The sequence below is a fragment of the Crocodylus siamensis genome, chromosome 11 (genome assembly GCF_052110815.1).
Source record: "Crocodylus siamensis isolate JL-2025a chromosome 11, ASM5211081v1, whole genome shotgun sequence".
Lineage (NCBI taxonomy): Eukaryota > Metazoa > Chordata > Crocodylia > Crocodylidae > Crocodylus > Crocodylus siamensis.
In genome coordinates, this window is record NC_143405.1 from 60,876,171 (window position 1) to 60,895,562 (window position 19,392).

At 48.2% G+C, this 19,392-nt stretch overlaps 1 protein-coding gene across 3 annotated transcripts in view; it reads left to right on the forward strand.

The window, feature by feature from the left end:
- The window catches only part of FRMD4B (FERM domain containing 4B), a 159,482-nt gene that overhangs the window by 33,583 nt on the left and 106,507 nt on the right, over positions 1 to 19,392 (forward strand). For all 3 annotated transcript variants that reach the window (XM_090021034.1, XM_090021036.1, XM_090021035.1), the window contains exon 2: positions 7,611 to 7,778. The gene's annotated coding sequence lies outside the window, so the exon portion shown is untranslated. The remainder of the gene's footprint in view (positions 1 to 7,610; positions 7,779 to 19,392) is intronic.

The following is a 19,392-nucleotide window of genomic DNA, read 5'->3' on the forward strand; positions in this document are numbered from 1 at the left end:
GTGGAAGAGGCTGACGATGGCAGAGAAGCTCACAGGGTTGCATGGGGTGAGCCAGCAGAAGGACGGGTAGCCATGTCCTCCTATTGTTGCACTGTGGGCATACGTGAGAAAGAAGGGCTGGTCAAATGGTTGGAAAGTTTTACAGAGCAATAAACTAATTAAAGAAATGCGAGAAGCCAGGGACCTGATTGGAAAGGCAATGCCCATGTTTCCTTCTCATGTGTTAAGATGCCAAAGGGAAGCCAAGCCCTTTAGGCTACCTGAAGGGTAAAGAGCAAAGCGGGTCTTGTATTCGTCCCCTCCCTCACCTTGCTTGCATGACTGGGGGTGGTAAAGGCTTGGAAAAAAGAGATGCATTAAAAACCCATAAAAAATCGTGGCCCCGAGCTGTGCAGCCTTGGCCAGAGATGCCCAAACTCCTCAGAAATGGGAGCGTGGCCTGCTTGGTTGACCTGCTGCCACTGGCTCCAGGGCTGCGAATCTGCTCTGAGCCCCAACAAATGGCACGACTGATTAATGCAGTTTTAGCTCTGGGCTTTCTACATGGAGGATGGTCCATGGCAGAGGTTGACTTTGCTTTCTCTGCCCTCATGCTTGGCTCCCCCTTTCTTGGGCCCAGCCCGTGGGACCCCCTGGAGCTTTTGATCAGAGACGATGACCACCATCCTGATGCTAAATAATTATCTGACAGACCTTTGTCCTGACTCGTTGCATTGGTGACATGCAGCTTCCAACCCTTCCTCCTCGACTTGCTGTCAGAGCTGGCTCTTTAGCCAGATCATTTGATGGAGCAGTTGGGAGTACGGTTATAGTTTGGCCTGGGAAACGGAGCTACCGTATGCATCCTCCTTTGCTTTTATAAGTAGTTTATGCTTTGCCAGAGCAGCCTGCAGAGAACTTGCATCCCATTACTGGCAAAAACCAGAATCTCCCCAATTCAGCAAGTCTCTTGAGAAACATTTGACATTGTTAAGTGAAGCTAGAAGTGAAAGATGGGGCCAGCAAATGAGGTGGTGGCCCACGTCTTCCTGTCTGAATAAGGGTGACTGAAATAACCAATTTGGGCTTGACTCTTCTCCCAGCTTCAGTCCAAACTTCTGTTGACTTTGGTGTAGGATGGGGCCTTCAGTGGCCAGATTGGGATCTGGGAGTGGAGGGTCGCATGGACCTTTGTCCATTGTAATCCTTGGCTTTTGTGCTGAGAGGACGCAGTATGGCATGGGCGGTGTTGCTGTTCTTGCTTCTCTTTCTGTGAAGCCGACGATTGTGCACGAGGTGGACTGAAGTCAACTGGTTTCTTGGTTAGTAGTGAGCCGTCCTCTGGTGACTTGTTCTGCGCCTGTGCAAAGCAGGACGCCTCTCGGCACCGACGGTCTAATTACTCGGTAGTAATAATGCTCCCCTCCCATGTAGGCTGAAGGCTTCAGGTTATGAGTGTGTCCTATATCAAAACCACCTCTTCAGAAATTGCACTTAGGCATTTACAGCCGGAGCTTAACAGAGTTTCTTCCCCTTAACTGCAATATGGAGGTATGCTGCATTTCCCACCCTTTTATTCAATCCTGTACAAAACAGAAATGGGCAATCTCCAAATAATAACCGCTCTCTGAAGTCCAGTTGGTAAATAGGCTTGGATGTGGCCTCCCTTTCTTTGGGTAGATCTAGTAAAGTAGCCACATACCCGTTTTTATTTGGAAATGTTTCTCTTGCAGCTTTTCTTTACTGCACCCTTTAGATATTAAGGTGCACTGTGGTGTTGTGTAAATGGGGAAATGTCTCTTGTATTGCTTTAAAAAATTTTTTAAAAGGCTTTGAGAAGTTTTGCTTTGAACTCGCAGACTAATTCATCTTTTAGATACAGCGATGGCCTGGAAAGATCCATCTGCATTAGTGAAAAAAATGAGTGGTTGGAAACAGTTACTCCAGTTTTACAGGAGTTTTACACACACAAAAACCTCACAAGCGAGGCCTGTAAGCCAATTCTATCTACAGGGTGTAACCCCATTAAAATGAATGGGGCTACCTCAGTTTAGAGCTGGGATAATTAGGAACAAATTGAGCCCAATTCTGAGTTTCTCACTGATATTTCTTTGGCTAGCTGAACAATTAATCTTCTCATTAATATAAATGAGAATTTTATCATGGGCTCCAGCAGGATCGGGATTGGACTCGGTGTTTTATACCAACACCATTTCCTTTGGTTCTGTTCTTATCCGTGAGCAGCGTTGCACAAATGACTGGTTTATTTTCCAAGAGTTTCCATGGGTGCTCTCTCTTTGTGGTCCAACTGCATGGTTGTATAGATTTAGACAAACGTTTGGGGATCGCCTGGTTCCTCGGGTCTCTGGGAAAGACGCAGGCACAGCAGAGTGCTTTTATTTATGTTGCTTTAAAATTGAGTGAAGACTTAACAGTGCAGCTCCAGCAGTCGCAGTTAAACAACCCGGCCTGAACGTTTTGCTAAGTCAGTATTGGCTGTTCACAGAAAGGATTGCCTAATTAATTCAATGGCACTTCTTTTCCCCAATACATTTCTATAGGAGTGAAACTCCCTGTGCGCATAAAGCTGGAATCATACTAGGAAATCCTGAATTGTGATTTTTTTTTTTTTTTTATTTAATTTTTCATTCAACCCATGCATCTGAGAGCCACTGCAGGTATCCCCAAAACAATGACTGCCTGCCTGGCAAACTGTTCAGAGGAGTTTAATTGATCGAGGGCAACTTTCTAGTAAGAGGCTAGTATGCGACTGTTGTTCGTTTTCTTGCTTCAATTTAAGGTATATCTCTGTTAGGGGGAGGATTGCAGTCTTACTAATGTGGGGGGAAGCAGACTTGCATCCACTGTAAATTTCCTGGGTCGTGTAAGTGTCTTACTATTCCAGCAACCTTTTAAAAGGCATCAAGATGGAAAAAATTAATTGTAATGTGCACTCATAGAGGAAAGAAGCCGGGAAGTGCAGTAAGTTTCTCTTGATTAGTAGATTCCACTTGTATCGTTACCAAGGTACAAAGAAGCGTATCAGACCCCGAGGGAAATATTTTGAAAACCGTTAGGATGGTAAATTAACCTTGGTGTCAAAATAGTCTAGAATTAAGATTTATTTGTGGCTCAGTGGAGGAAAAAATTAACATTAAACAGCTGGCGTTTTATTTTAGCATTTCTATGACAATGTCTTTACAGTGATGGTCCAAAATTCACTGTCACTGAGCCATGTTGCTTTGCTAGGCGGGTCCTGGATGCTGCGTTCCAGCCTCGTGGACCCAGTTGCTGCAGTGGGGTCTCCGTGCGTGTCGTGCAGCAAACGGGCAGCACGGAGCAAAAGATGGGTGAATTGTCTCACTGCACAATGATGTCTCAGGCTTATACAGTGATGCAGCTGAAATGTGGCAGCATGGGATATTGGCCAAGTGGTCCCTCTGGGTCTGTAAGGCCTTTTTTACTCCACATTGCATCATGTTGACTTGGGCTGTCTGAGAACTAAAGTCTGTCCATTGCAGTGGTCACAGAAGACGACCTGTCAGGATGTATTTAAATACACGTCTTCAGGGTTAGACCCTCAGTTGGCTTCTGCCTTGCTCCGAAGTCAGTGGGCTATGCTGGGTTACGCCTGGTGGCAATTCATCCATTGGTTTGTATGGGCTGACTCCAACAAAGACTCCAAATGGGTTTTTTTGCAGGCTTTGGATCAGGCCTTTCGTAATGTGTACGCTGTCCCAGAGGGATGGGCAAGTCCCTCTGTCTCCCCACCTCCATTGGGAAACTTAATAATCTATTCTGATTGCTTTAACTACCTATTAATAGAAGTGAAATATTTTTGCTGGAGGCTAGTAAAGACTGGTGAGAATTTACCAAGGGAACAGGTTTGCCCCGGAGCCTCTTAGTTGCATTCCAGATTAGTGCCAGTTTTCACAATTTCAGCAGTGCAGTGTAAAAGAACTTGGGCCTAAATTTTGAAGCATATCTTTGTGGGGAAGGAACAGTTTTCCTTAAAGCCCTGGGTTATTTTGAGCTGAAACACAAAAGATAAGTCTGTTGTTTATGGATGAGCCATCATTGATCTTTATCGGTTTAGTTGAATAGGACTGATGTTTTTGGCTTTGTGGTGGACAAAGATATGCTCTGTCTTACTTGGTAAGAGAGAGTGTGTGTGTGTGTGTGAGAGATAGATAGATAGATATATAGATCTAATGTGCGTATCTAATGCGCGCGCACACATGCATATATACACATACATATACATAGTGTGCGTGTGTATCTAATACGCACACACACATACATATATACACATACATATACATAATGTGTGCACGCGCGCATCATATTAGATGTATATTGTATATATAAATAATTTTTTTGCAAGGGACATATATTTTGCAATACATGGCCACATATCGGTACCTGATCTGGTGTCTTGCTGGACAGCTGGAACGTAGCCCAGGACCTCTTCCTGCCTAACAATAAATGCAAGTCCAGTCAACACATCTCTGCTTCCACAACAATTAACTCTCCCTACAACGAAACGATCAGAATCTGTGGATCATAAACATGTCTATCCCAGATGCCCTTGTGGTAACTGTGTGCGTGTGAAACCAGACACAAACTGCGTGCCAAAATGAATGAGCACCAGGAGGAAAAAAAAAAAAAAAGGACGGAGACACTGGAAAGCAGGTAAGGGAACATTTTTCATAGAAAAAGTGCTCCCCTGTCTGACCTCACAGTTCTTGTGCTCAAAGGAAATCTACCCAAATCTTGTAAGGACAAGACCATCTTGGGCACAGACATTCCCAAGCAACTTAACATAGACAATGACTATACGGGCCATTATAATCCACACGGTAGCTTCTGACCTCTGCATTTCTTCAGTGATAAGGACCCTCCTGAACAATCCCGTTTCCTCCGTTATCAGGTCTGGACTGCATCTCTTCTGCTGCTTGGATACCTAATAATTGCTCTTATGTCCTGTCTCCCAGAGGCTAAAGGAAGGCTACGGTGGTTCCCAAAAGCTTGCCTGTGTCTATCCCATCCATGGAGTTGGTTCAGTAAAAGAGATCAGCCATAGCTCATGGTTACATGTCAGGCAGCTAGTGAGCTAGCACTAGTGGGAAGGAGTTGGAGAGGATGACTTCCTTTTGTGAAACGCTCAATATTAGTGCAGTCTGGACACAGCGGTGCCTGTTTGTGCATGGAGCTACTCCATTTATAGACATAGAAAAGAGGTAGGCATTGAAGATAGCACCTTTTTTTTGGATCTGTCTTTCATTTTTGCAGCCATTCTTTGCCACAACTCTTAGTAAAGCACTTTCAGGGGTTAATTGCCGAGAGGCACACATGTGAAATGTCAAAAGCAAGCAGTGAATATAGTTACTGCTTGCCCACAGAACTGCTTGTGTGGAAAGAGCCCCTTGTCTGGGAGAACTAAGTTACTGGGCGTGTGTGAACAAATGCAGGTTTTGCTCGTGCCACCCAGCTGGGGGTTCTGCACGCAAAGGGAGGCCCACAAATTGAAGACCCCTTTATGCTTTGCACTGTTGGTTTTCTTGGATTACGGTAACGGTTGAGACGAAGTTGGAGTTTTGCACAGCCTGCCCTCTCGTGGGGAGACGGCTGCAGGAAATCGCTGCGTGTAGAGAAAAGGCACTGCAGATGCAATGGTCACAGACCACAGCCTCTTAAAACATTCGGTCAGCATGTGAAACAATCTGCAGTAAGGTGCATCCAGATTGGCAGTCCATCCTCATGCCGCAGGATTGTTTGGGACCAGTTGCATATAGTGCACCTACTGTAAATTGCTTACAGTAAACCCAAAAATGGTGCTGTTCCTGTTGCAGCGAAACTTGAAAACCTCTGTACCTGGTGCAACCCGAGGTCCCAAATGGCCCATCTCCACTGTCTGTGACATTATTCACAGGAGTGAATGGCAGAGCGTTTAAAAAGTACCCCACGCCCTCGTGCTAGTGTACACTTCTCCTCTGATGCCTGTACTGTAGGACTGTAACGTGCTTTGGGAGCAGCGGGGTGGATGTCAGACTTCCCATTTTGTTCCCGTGGTGTGTGCGATGCCATGCTCATCCTGGAGGAAATCTGCTTATTGAAGGCCCTTGCCTTGCAAGAGGGTCTGTCAGGGTGGGCACTTTGACACACAGCCCCGGAGAAGTCAGCGGGGCTTCAGGTGCATGCATTTTTTTTGTAGGATTAGTGTTGCATGCTGTTGCTGCTGCTATTTGTGTGCACGCATAAGGGTTTTTTTGAAGGCCGTGCAGCACCTATGCAATGAGCAGTGTGTTTAATTCAACTTGTACTGGGGCAGGAGGAACCAAAGTGGTGTTGTCACCAGCCCCCTGAAGCTGAGAGAAATGTCCCAGTCGGTGCAACGGGGAATGAACCTGGGCACCGTCTGTGCTGCCTTGTGCTATTGGAGCGTGTTGTAATGAAGGGGGGGGTCCTTCTCTATTGAACATGCGCATGTGAGTTTGGTCTTGTTCAGGGGTGGGGGACTGCCCTGCTCCTTGCCCTGCTCCACGCCCTGCAGACCTTACCTCTGTAAATGTGCTGCTCCAGTTACCCACGGCGCTTGTCCCACGGGGAATCATCTCTGGTCATCTTAGCCCAGTGCTAAAAAGGGCAGAAAATTGTCTGCTCCAAAACAGGGGGGGAATGAGAGGACCTGTGGGTAAAAGGGGTTATCTGGAACTTGGGACACTGGGGTTCATTTCTCTACTGTGCAACAAACTTCCTTGGGTCCTGGGGCATCTCACTTAGCCGCTCAGTGAAACAGGAGTACGGAGAAGATGGACAGGTTTTAAGGCTCTAGGATGCTACAGTGAGGGAGGGCCCTATAAGTATCTAACATTGATAGAATTGGCTTGCAGGTCTCGCTTGTGAGGTTTTTTTGTGTGTAAAACTCATGAAAAGCTAAATGCAACTGACCCCAAGCAGAGCTTCCCATACCCTGAGAAAGGAGAGGAGGCAAAAAAGTCTAAAAAATATTGCTAGGGTGTTTACTGTTATCACTAGGTCCATTTTCCCTGGGACACTGAAGCTTAGCTCTGGGAGGGTGGCGCTCTCCAGCATTTGCTGTGTGGACAAGGGTTTTGGAGAGGTGCCTCAGGATGCCTGCTCTAAGGAACTGCTTGTCAGGTGTCTCCCAACTCACCGCATCTATTTTCATAATTAGTAGTACAAAGCTCCACCAGGATGGGTTTGTTTAAGAGATCTGCCTTGCTCTGACTTCAGTAATTAGCTAACATGTATATCTCTGTACCTTGGAAACACTTCATTAATCTAATGGAAGAAAGAATTATGCCTAGATGAACTTAAAAGATGTTCAGCAAGACTGGTTTTGCATCTCTAATGAACCGAAACGCACATCACTGGAAGCTGTTGGGAAGTAGTGCACCCAGAGACATTAGCGGGGAGGAATGCCACGGTGTAATTTGTGTACAAATATCTTGGCAATAGAGCTTGTTAATTTGTATACCAAGCTAATTTGTGTACATAGCGGGTTGATTGCCAGTCTTGGATGGGGAGGATGGGGCTAGCGAATCTGGGGAATGAATAGAAAGCAATGTACGGGTTGGATGAGTTTTTTTTTGTTTGTTTTTTTCTAGACAGAAATGGATATTCTGTCTTTGCTGTAGCACTTCATGAACGATCTGGATAAAGGAGATGGAGGCGTGATCGAATTAGAAGGATGAAATCGGCTCCTCGTGGTGGAAAGCTGAAGGATATCGCAAGCAAGGATTAAATCAAAACAGAAGACTGCACCGGAGCTAAAGGTATGAACAGACACAAAAGCTTGCAACATGGGGTTTAGCATGTCAGAGATGTGATCACATATGGATTTGGAGTTAAGTTCTGCAAATCGAGCGGTCTGCGCCAGGCATTTCATGTTTCATCATCCAAAGGAGGCCTCTTTAATCAGTCACTGGGGTGACTTGATGGTGCATGGATTCAAGGAATGCATGATGAAGTGGATGAATACACTCCCCGAATTCCTGCAATGCCTGTAGTTAGCAGGCAGCTGTCGCTGAAATAAAGCACAGCACAAACATGGGCACAGTGATGCCGAACATGGTGTGGGCTGGGATGACTTCTTGCTGTGGAAAGCATTTGGCTTTGTGTTTGGATGCTTCGTGATTTGCTCTGCAGACTATAAATTACTTCTTGCGGGAAGGGGAGAGGGAACGGGGAAAAATGACTTGGTGAAATACTGATGCTCAGTCCTGCTCTGGGTGAAGAAGGGGGGGGGGGGGCGGGGGGGAGTTTTAGCATTGCTATCCTGCTCTTTGTGATAACAGGCATACATCAAGTTCATATTGGGAACAGCCTTTTCTCTGAGCAGTGCATGCAGTGCTGACATCACGGTGATTTGGCATCGTCTTGTTTTTTGGGCTTGTGTACATTAGATCCGAGATGCAATGAATAGCATTAACACCCCCCCCCCCCACCACCATTCAAAAGCCCATATGTGGGAATTTATGTAAATTTAAAGATATACACACTTGTAGTAAATGTACTTTCCTGGTTCAGATGATATTTAGTATAAACTGAACGCTCCTGTAACGCTGGGAATTCTCTCTCTTTCCTCCCATGAGAGCACAAGGCGCTGGAATTAATTTTATGGCACAATGATGCTGGGTGGGTTTTTTTTTCTTTTCCAAATCATTTTGCAGCCTATTGTGGTAGGTAGTTTGTATTAGTTATTGAAAAGCAGGCATGATCTCAGATGAGGAGAGTGTGCCGTATTCCTTGGAATAGAAGGTTCACTTGAATTTAAGATGCACCCAATTTACCACTCAATTTTAAGGGAAAAAAAGAAAGCATCAAATAGAGACACACTTAAAAATAAAGATATATTACAAGAGCTTTATAGTCCTGCTTGGTTGTTAAGATATTTAGAAGGGTTAATTGGTTTTAAAGAAATCTGCCTCGTATTCGAAGGAGTTAAGGCACTGAGGAAGGGGAAATGGGAGAGGACCCCAGTTAGAAGTATGGGACTGGCTCAGAGAGGGAGAAACACCAATCTGTGAGGCAAAAAGAAAAGCCTGAAGAGAAGAGTAGGAGCTCTGTAGGGATTGCTGAATTCTCCGTTGCACTGACCACATTTCTCTGCAGGATTGGGGAGGGAGCACAAGTTGCTTAAGACAGCTCGGTGCTTTCTGGGTCCTGGGAGCAACCTGTGCCCCAGTGTAGATTAGGGGTAGGCTTACCCTGTGCGAGTTGTCACAGTCCTCCTGCAGCTGCCCTGCCAACCTAGGATCCTGGGTGTACTCCCAAGCACGTGAAAAATTGTACTACAGACATGCGGGGTGCACAGTGGCATAGGGCACCTTTTCTTAGGACAGCCAGAGCCTTCAGGAGGAGAAAAACTATAACTTCAACAGTAGCTGTAGACGGTTCATAGATGTTAGGGTTGGAAGGGACCTCAATAGGTCATTGAGTTTGCCCCCTACCGAGGCAGGAAAGAGTGGTGGGGTCAGACGACCCCAGTTAGATGCTTGTCCAGTCTGCCATCAGCTGGGGGTCTTCAAGAGAAATCTGGAGCAAAGAGCCAGACCGCTGCATCCATGCACCTGTCTGCATCCCCTCGGCCTTGCGTCCTGCGCAGGAGAAGTGAGACTTTAGTCGCATCTAGTCAAAGTTGTGTCTGCAGCTCTGCTTCCCTAGCGTGTCCATGCTGGATGATCGCTGTTCAGCAACGGAGGGAAGCTTTGGAAGGGCTTGCTTTCATTTGGGATGTACCCACTCGTCCCCTGCCGACCCTCACCCACCAGGAGGTTGCAGTCCCCCTGCTCTCTCCTTGAAGAGCACGTCTCATCTTTGTCCCAGACAGGGAAGTATGGAGGGGTGGAGGTGGAGAGGGGTAAGAAATTTGGGATGCTTTTTTAATTTTTTAAGCATGGTGTCCCTTAAAAGTAGATGTGCTGGTCTGACCAGCAGAGGGAGATATGCTAATAGAATAGCAGCTGGCCAACATCTCCCGCTCCGGGAATCGTCTTCATCCCAGTAGCCTCCATCTGCACGCCCATTTCACCTCTGCAGTTATATTCTAGACTGAGTCTTGGCTCTAGTTTAAAAGTGATGGAAAGTAGCATAGTTGATTATATAGTAACTGTGGTGCCATCGGCTCTGCTATGTCCTAGTGGCTTTGGTACCACTGAAGAACCAGCAGAAATCACATGGAAGCAGAGAACTGAAATTCATCTCTGATGTGTTCATGCACTTACTGTTTTGTCATATGCTGCATTTAATCTTTTAATTGACACACTTAAATCTCAATTTATGGATTCTGGAAATTTTTTTACTCTCCCATCCTACGATCAGGATATCCTAATGAAATACGGTTGGCCCTCCGCAGAATGTATAGAAATGAAATTGCTGATATAAGTGTGCTCTGGCATGATGAACAAGCAGCTGGAGAATGTGCTTCTCCTGCAATATTTGGAGGATGTGTAGCATCATCAAGAGCTATTCATTAGAGTTGGCATCATAAGCACATCTCATATGTCTGAGAATAAATAATCTGTAACCCATCCTTCACTAGGGTATATCCCAAATGTGCAGTCGGCAGGTGACAGACTCCTTCCTCTGCAGTAGACACTGCGCTCATCAGCTTGGCGCATACCAAGAGAAATTATAAAAGTAAATCTCTGCTACTATGGCTGTGAGTTACCATATTGGGAAACAGATGGTGCGCTACTATAATTGTACCTGGCATAAAGCTAATACATAATTTAACAATGCAGCAACATGAATTGTATTCCAGGGACTGCTGTTTTCTTACGGTTTTTCTTTAATCTGATTTACCAATCGACAGGAGAAAACATAATATATTTAAATAATTCCCCCCTCTCCTCTCCAAGCTCCCTCCCCTCCAAAGGCTGAGAATATCGTATCAACCAGGGATTTCCTGAAGGCCAACACAACATTATTGCCTTACTATCCCTCCCAGGACCCCTTAAATCTCATCAGTGAGTTGTTGCTTTATGATCCTTATTGTGAAGGCGCCAGCTGCCTTTTAGGTGCAGAGTGCCCTTAAAATCCCATTAGCTTCAGTAGATGCCCAAGGGTCTTGCTTTGGCCTTGCTGTGCTATGTGGGAGGTTACCAGCCATTGATACCCCACTGCGTAGGGATTATGGCTCCTTCTTTTTGTCCCAGTAGAAAGACTGGCATGTATGGTGATGCAGGACAAGGCAGCAGGTCTCCTCCACCATCTGATCGTAACATGGGAAGTTCAGGCCAGGGTACCCTGATTTTGTTGTTCCTGACATTCATTATTAGCAGTACAGCTAGAAATGAGATGCCAAATCTCAAGACAAGACCTGACAGCCTATTTGAATGGCTTGGCGAAAGGCTTCCAGGCTGCAGTTTCATCGCCTAATCAGTCCAAGTGGTACATAGTTTAAAACACCTAGGTCCTAGTCTAGCACCACATAATGGGTCTAATATCAGCACTTAAACTCTGTTTCCAGGCATCCTGTTCTTGCTCCAGATGGCATCTTAGCCGGCCAAGCTCACATCATGTTCTGCCCAAGGAGGACAGGAAGAGCACAATGTAATTTTGGAAACCTGGCAAATGAAGTTCACGCCCATGAAAGCAAATACTCTTTAATTATTGCCATGCAGCCATAAAGTCTGTGCGCAAACTGCTTTTTTGTCCCAAAGGGCATGAAAAAATAACTGCTTTCTGTTCAAGAGCCCTTCCTACCCACCTCTCCTCCCCACCCAGCTGAAAATGTCCCTTGCAGTTCTGGTTTTGAAGCACAGCAAGATGGTGGTACAGTGCATGGTGCTGGCCAACAATTGCCAGCAAACGTGGAAATGTTGTTTGTGGCCGTTGTGATGGGAATAAAAAAAATCTCTCTGGCTTTAACTGGTTCTAAATTGCGCAGACGCTGCATGGCTGTGTCGTCCAGGGAGGTGCACAGCGGAGCTGATGAAACTGTACGGGGAGTCTGAAGAGGAGAGAGTGATACCTGGAGCGTTTCTGCTTTGCAGGGGTGGGGGGAGCCTCTTGTCCCTGCCGCTGGCGAGGTGACGGATGCCTCTGCACCAGTACCAATAAAAAAAAAAAAAAAAAAAAAAAAGTCTGACAAAAACCAAGGTAGCTCCTAGCAGCTCTTGCTCTTTGCTCCCAACCCAGCTTTCATGTGCCCACAAGCTCAGCTGGCTCTCCTGAGTGCAGGGCACCCAGGCCCCACTTATTCCTCTGTCAGCTATAAAAGAAGAGGTGAAATTTTTGTCCGTGAATTGCTAATGCCTGACCCAGGGCTTCTCCTCCTGCTCTTAGTTTGCCTGGGCGACCTGGCGCTCCCCGCAAAGGTGTTGCTTAGGCCTGGACTGGAAAAGTAGGAATCATCTCACTGCTTCCAGAGCTGGTCCCAAAATGGTTTAGGCAGCAAGGCCAGGGGCAGTAGTGCCCAAAGGGGCTGATGGACAGCTTCTGTTCCCCAGGGGAGGTGAGTAGGGGCAGAGGGAGGTACCCTGAGGAGACCAGCTACCGCAGTGGTCAGCAGACACTTTTGAAACTTCCTCTGCCCGCAGTTGGGTGTTTGGTTTGCATCTCTGCCAGGGACACCTGCCACAGCCTCTCTCTGCTCCCCTTGCCTGGTGTGTTGCCATCTGCTTTTTGGAGGGGTGCGGTCTCCACTTCCTCTCCCCTTCCCTGGGCTGACTCAGCTAACGTGGTCACAATGGACCTGGGCAGCCTCGGCTTCCCCCTCCACGGTTTCCTTTTCTAACTTCCTTTCTCATTGTTTGCATTGCTGACATTTCCAAATGTCACCGTTTCCACTCGGAGGGGGCATCTGATAAAGCCACTGCTGGCGTCACTGTTCCCTTGGTGCGCTGGGAGGTCTGGACCGGTGCTCATCTTGACGCCAGGGGTTTGCATTGAGCAGCCCTTTGAGTAGGGTGCGCTGGCTGGCTTCACGTGGAGGAGGAACCTCAGATCCGATGCATCCCTGCCAAGAGTTTCTCCCCAGATTTCTAAGAAGGGCTCGGGGGCGGGAGGACTGTTTGCTCTGATCCCAGATAGCACATCTCTGAATCGGGACCCTGGCCTTGTATTTCCAGATAAACTCTGCAAGGCTCAGAGCAAATCAGTCCACCTCTCCGCGAGCTGGAACGTACCCATCTGTGAGACTAGTAGAAAAACACGGCCCCGCTTCACAGGAGCGCTGTGAGGCTCATTGTACTAGGCTTTCTAAAATGGGTTGAGATCCTGTGCTTGGTGGGAGGGGGGGGAAGGCTATTTAAGCACAAAGAATTAATTAGGAGCTGGCTGGCCCAGGCTGTTAATTGGCACATGGCGTCGTGGCCCGTTGGTACGGCGGTGTGAAGGATGCTTGCGCTGCAGCTGTCCGTGCTGAACTGTTGCTCTGCATGAATAAAAGCTGCTCTGTCTGGACAGCATCGCTCTGGCTGCTGCTTACAAGTCCCGTGTTTCCCTGAAAAGAAAAAGAAATGTGGTACTCAGCCTTGAACTGAAGCTCGTTGAAGTCGGCATCTTTCCGTGGGTTTCAGGGGACCCTGGATCAGTCTGGGAGTGTTCATCGCCACTTAACACTTCTGAATGGCTTCTTTGCTACTCCTATGGTCCTTCCTGGGTTTTGGGGACTCCTCCCTTGGTAAGGTGTTGTACTTACTAGAGGCCTGGTATTATAAGCCACCAACTCGCAAGCTTTAAAAGGGAGTCCTGGCTTCAGCTTTTGGCATGCCAATGATTAAACTGTAGAAGAGGGATGTGATGCTCCCAGGACGTGGGGTGAAATGCCTTGCATTGCTTCAGCTGTTTTGTAGAAGTGGGTTGTACCCCTGTGCGCCATCTGTGCCAAAACTCATCTGCTGTAACGAAGCCTCTTGATCTGCCACCTTTCCAAATCCTAGATTACCACTCACTTTTTCCCAGACTAGACTGTCAAACAGTCATTGGGCAAGTGCTTTGCTAGCAAAAAGGAGCGTTAATTGCCCTAGCAACAACTGCTAATACCATCTGAAACTTGCTTCTGCTTACAGCATAGTTGCTGTATATTCAATACCTCCACTGAGTGCACTCTTCAGTATCTCGGACAGTTGGAAGCCGGCAGCTTGTTAGTGGGTGCCCTTAATCTACATCCATGTCTCCTTTATGATACCCCATTGTGTGTCCCTAGGGAAATGCTTGAGGCTAACTTTGTATCCCAAAAGACCACAACACAACCTCCCATCGACTTCAGAGGGAATTGGCTTGGGCACTGACGGAGGGAGCTGTTTGTACCACTCCTCCAGTCCAACATGCAGAAATGTGGTAAACTTTATTTGGCTACACGGCCTACGTGGGGACAAATACAGAGGCCAATATACTGTGAGGCAAGCTTAGTCCCCCCAAAGTCCTGCTGCCTTTGCTGTACTTCTCCCAAGGGTACGCTTCCCTAGCCCCTGAACCCTGGCCAGCAAGGAAGAGGGCAGCCGTGCCTTCCTCCTGTGGGGTATGTGAGGCTGGTTAAATATTTATATATAGTCAAAGCCCTCGGTCCAATGCTACTCTATTATGCCAGGTGCTGCATAGGTGCCTTGGGGGACAAGATCTGCCTCTGATCTTGGACACGGATGCAGGAGGAAGAAGCCAGAGTCCCGGCATCCCTTTACCTTTCCTGGAGATACCTGTTCATAGACATGAGCCCACCTCATCGAGCCTAACGAAGGGCACCATGTAGCAGTGAGTCACTGCTATTCTGAAGGCTTCCACCTCCCAGGGTTGTCATCCTGAGAGCGTGACTACGGAGAGGAGATCATTATAGTCACTCGGATACCCTTTATTCACACTCCTTAACCATTCCCCGTCAGGAAACGGTGGTGCATTTTGGGGCTGTTATTTTGCCTTCGTGACTACGTATGTCACGCCCAGTGCTGAACGCTACGGTCTCATTTACGCTTCCTGGCGCAGTGCTGTAGGTTTGGGCCTGCTGTTTAGATTATGTAGTAATTCCACCCCGTTTGCCGTAGATGGATGAGGCTATAAAATAATCATAAAACAAGGGGCAGCCCTGGATTTTTCAGGCTCCTCACGTATTTGTATCTGCCGTGAAATACTCCATCCAAATATAATTACCTGACTTCTTCGGGCTCCCTTTAATATTTTATGCTGATCCAAAGTGTTGGTGATGCTGCCTCTTTTTTCACTGGTGGTACGAGAAGACACGACGTCAGGAGGAGCAGAGGATTGATGCTGCCGGGCACGTGGGAACCCGGCTGGCTCAGCCTCTCTAGGCAGGTGCCTTGAGGTTCGGATCAGGATGATTGATTAGGGGAGAGCTGGAGAAACCTCCTCCTGCTGTGCGGTGCGTTGGAAGGAGAGCGGAAAAAATTATAGCAAACCGCTGCTTCTAGGTGCATTAGTGTGGATGCAAGTCTGCTGTCCCGCTAGTGCAACAGCCAAATCCCACGCGACGCTTAGATGTTACTGTAGTGGGGAAGGGGGAGGCAATAGATCATTGTTGTGGGGGGGAACAAACCATGGCAATTACCCCTTACGTTTACATGGTCACTTCAAGACCCCCAAAATTTCACAGCCTTGGTAGGCCGCAGTACGAGACTGGCTGCATCTCACCACGGAGCTGCAGGGAGCTCTGGAGAGGAGATGGCAGGGGCTAACAGCGGGTTTTAGGACAAGAAATGAAGAGTCCCACCACCCTCTAATTGGAATTAAGCAGGGCGCGGGGGGTATATTTAGTTGAGCAAAATGCAGCTGTCCTGGCCAGAAGTGGATGAGGACTGTGCTGACAGTTGCACCGAAGTCTTGAAAGCTAAAGCTGGAAGTTCGGCCCCAAAAATGTTCAACGGCTTGTCTCGTGATTGTGGAGTTGTTTAAGGTTTGGCACCATCCGATTTGGCGCCCCTGCCTGCGGGCAGTGTGCACATGATGGGTGACGTTGCCGATTCCCAGCGAGCGGGAGCATTTTGACTGTATAACTCTGCGCCTCTGCTCTCCTCTGCCCGGCCGACGCAGGCTTGGATTAGCCCCCGCCACCTTCCACCACCGGATATTTTTTTTATTCTAGATATATAGGGGTAGGCTTTACCTGCCTTCTGCAGCGGCTTGGGGCACTGCTCTTCCCCAAGAGACGGGGAAAGGAGGAACAGATATTGCACCAGGGCTTTTTGTGCTCCAGCTCCTCTGGCGTTCCCCGGAGCTGGCAAGGGTGCTGCCGGCTCCGCAGGTGAGAGAAGGCTTTTAGCGAGAATAGGATTTCATTGGATTGAGCCTCAGGAGTGGAAGAGCTTTAGGGGCAAACCACACCTGCCTCTGCCAGACATCCCAGATGAGTTGTGACCTGTCCCCTGCACCACTATCTTCCAGCGATTTTAAAATAAACCTTCTCAGCATATCAGACCAGCCCCGGGCGATGGTGCGTGAACCCGGGACGGCGCTGCATGCACAGAGGCCGGCACGGTGCAGCTACAATACGCTAGTTCTGGGCATAAATGAGGCAGGACGCTCCCGGTGCCTCCGCGGTGCAGGCTGGAGCCTGGCAGCAACCTGGCATGCGGTGAATCATTTCCTTTGATAAATGAAGCCCAGCTGGGAAGCCGTGCAAACGCCCCGTTCTCAGCCCAGCCTGAAGCCGGCGGAGCGCGTCTGCCAGGCCATCATTCAAAGGAGGTGTCACTTTCTTGAGGGCCCCTCGCATCCCCCAGCAGCTGTCACGGCTGCTGTAGGGGCTACCGCTTTCCCCTCCACCCCGCTCTGCCTTTTCCTGACTTCCTCCAGATGTGTCTGGGAGCGGCTTGAAGCGCAGCATGGTTTCCTGCATCATCGGAGCGGCGCGGGCCAGGCAAGGTGCTGCCTTAAAGCTGTCAGCACAGACACATTTGGGTGTTTTCCACTGGCCCCGCTCCGGGGGAAGTGGACAGGCCATCAGCCGGAGCAATCCCTTGTGAAGCACCAAGGCTATTGCCCTTCTTTGGGACTGCTGGGTAACAGCCGACTTTCTAGGGCAGCTTAAGGGAAGGCAATGAAAACCCAGTGCCTTTCAAGGCTGGAAGCCAGCAGACTCGCTGAATTGACTCCTGCAAAGTGGCCCCTACAGATTCTTTCCTTCTGGGGTGGAGTTGGATGGGGAGAGGTTTGCTTTCCCTAATAAATAAGCAGCCTTCCCTGAGCAGGAAGACCCTTCCCACCTTGTAGGCAGCAGGCCTGTCGCCTCATCCTGCCCAGAAATTGTTTGCCAGCCCCTTCCTTCGTGGCACGCTTGAGTCTTCCAGTGCAAAGCGAAGCATTTCCCTGACCTGAAAGCTGTTCCTCTTGCATCTTGGACCCACCTGTGTCCTTCCTCCCTTCTGCTGAGCTCTTTCATTGTCACGTTGGAATTGCTCGACCCTTTGCATCCCCTAAGAAACCCCTCTACCGGGTTTCAACACCCGTTGCTTTGTAGGGGCTTTGTCTCTGAATGGAGCTGGCTGGCCTGGGGGTCTTTACAGGAGCAGATCGCCCTGCAACCCACCTGTTTGGTAGCAGAGAAGCTCCATCTTTTAGATGAATAGCGCTGAACCGGGTGACGGGGTTGCAAGCATTTGCTGTGCAGTGATGAAGTCAGCCCCTGCAGAGTATTCGGTAATGGCAGAGAAGAGGAGGAACCATCTGTGGACTCGGAGCCTTGTTCTTGTGCTAGATGAAGGAGGCGCTTTGTGAATTCATGCTGTCATCCCAACCTGCGGGCCGAGCAGACACCGAGTCCTGCAGACACTGCCACCGGTGACGCAGGAGGTGGTGATCTTCCCCGAATCGCTGCTGGACCGAGATCCTAGGGCTGGTATGGGCTTATGTGAAAGGCTGCATTCTGTAAAGCTCATTATCGGCGCTGATTTGCAGCCAGCACAAATCAGCATTGTTCTGGGGCGGGCTAGCAGAAGGGAAGATTCTCCTGTGAAAAGTATACAAAGATGGGGAGGAAAACAAAAAGTTTTGTTTTAAGGTTTTCATAGAGTCTCTTTAATGAAACCAGGTCCATTTCAGCTTGCAACACAACGTTGTGCATTTTGGAGGTCAACCCCCCACCAAAAATAATTTTTTTTTCTACCTTTCTTTTCCATCCTTTGTGAGCTGGAAAGGTGGCGGCATATTAAAAGGAAAAACCGTAAGTGGTCAAAATGGAAATGACAATTTTGGGCTAAAAGCTCCCTGTTGTCACATTCCCCCCCCATCTTTTTGATGGAAATCTCTTGTGCTTTCTAACTCATTGGAGGGCAGTGATTCTTCCTCTTTATTTGGCACTAGTGGCTACATGTGTCCAGTTTTGGGTCCCCCACTACAGAAAGGAGGTGGGCAAACCGGAGAGAGTCCAGCGCAGGACAGCGAAAATGGTGTGGGGGCTGGGGGACATGACTTCTGAGGAGAGACTGCGGGAACTGGGCTTATTTAGTCTGGAGAAGAGAAGACCGAGGGGGATTGAATAGCAGCCTTCACCTCCCTGCCAGGGGGTCGCAACGAGGATGGAGCTGGACTGGTCTCAGTGGGGGCAGATACAGGACAAGGAGCAATGGGTTCCAGTTGCAGCAAAGGACGTTTAGTATGGATATTAGGAAAAACTTTTTCGCTAGGAGGGTGATGAAACACTGGAACAAGGTTACCCAGAAAAGTGACGGACTCTCCATCCTTAGAGGTTTTGAAACCCTGGGTAGACAAAGTCCTGGCTGGGATGATGTCGTCGGGGCTGGTCCCGCTTTGAGCAGGGGTTGGACTGGATGTGACCTCCTGAGGTCCCTTCAAACCCTCATTTTGTATGATTCTCTGATCTGGGGCTCAGAGGCTGCCACATTAAACAGGATTAAACTGAATTTGCAGAACGGGTGCATGTTTTGCAGCAGCCTCTCTCAGCTTGGCGTGATTGTTGTACAGCAAATGTGAGACAATTTGCTGTTTAGGAAATCTGACTTCAGCCTGCTTAAACATTTATAGAGAGAAAAGGCAGCAATACGCTATTCCTGACTGGAAATGGTAAGCAGTTTATAGTGTTGTTATACAGATTGCAGGAAATCCGCGTAGCTGCGTGTCGGAGGCACATAACCGTTGGCATATTTAAATAATGCGGTTGTGTAAATTATCGTTGCATTGCAGAGATGCTCATGGCTGACAGTTTGCACGTGTAGTATTCTGCCTGAATAAGGAAAAAAGAAACCCAGCACTTCCATTATTATGCAGGAGTGCAAAGACTGTAAGTAAACCATTCGGGTGGGGGCGGGCTTTAAGAAACAACAGAAAACTCATTTAACAGCAGGGTGGGGAACATCGCTGCCTGGAGATGCAAATACTTTACACTTGAGGAATACCTCAGTGCTGGGGGGATTCCTCTACTCACAGCTTTTGTAGAGCTCATGTCAGAGGAGCACCTACATTTCAGATCCTGGT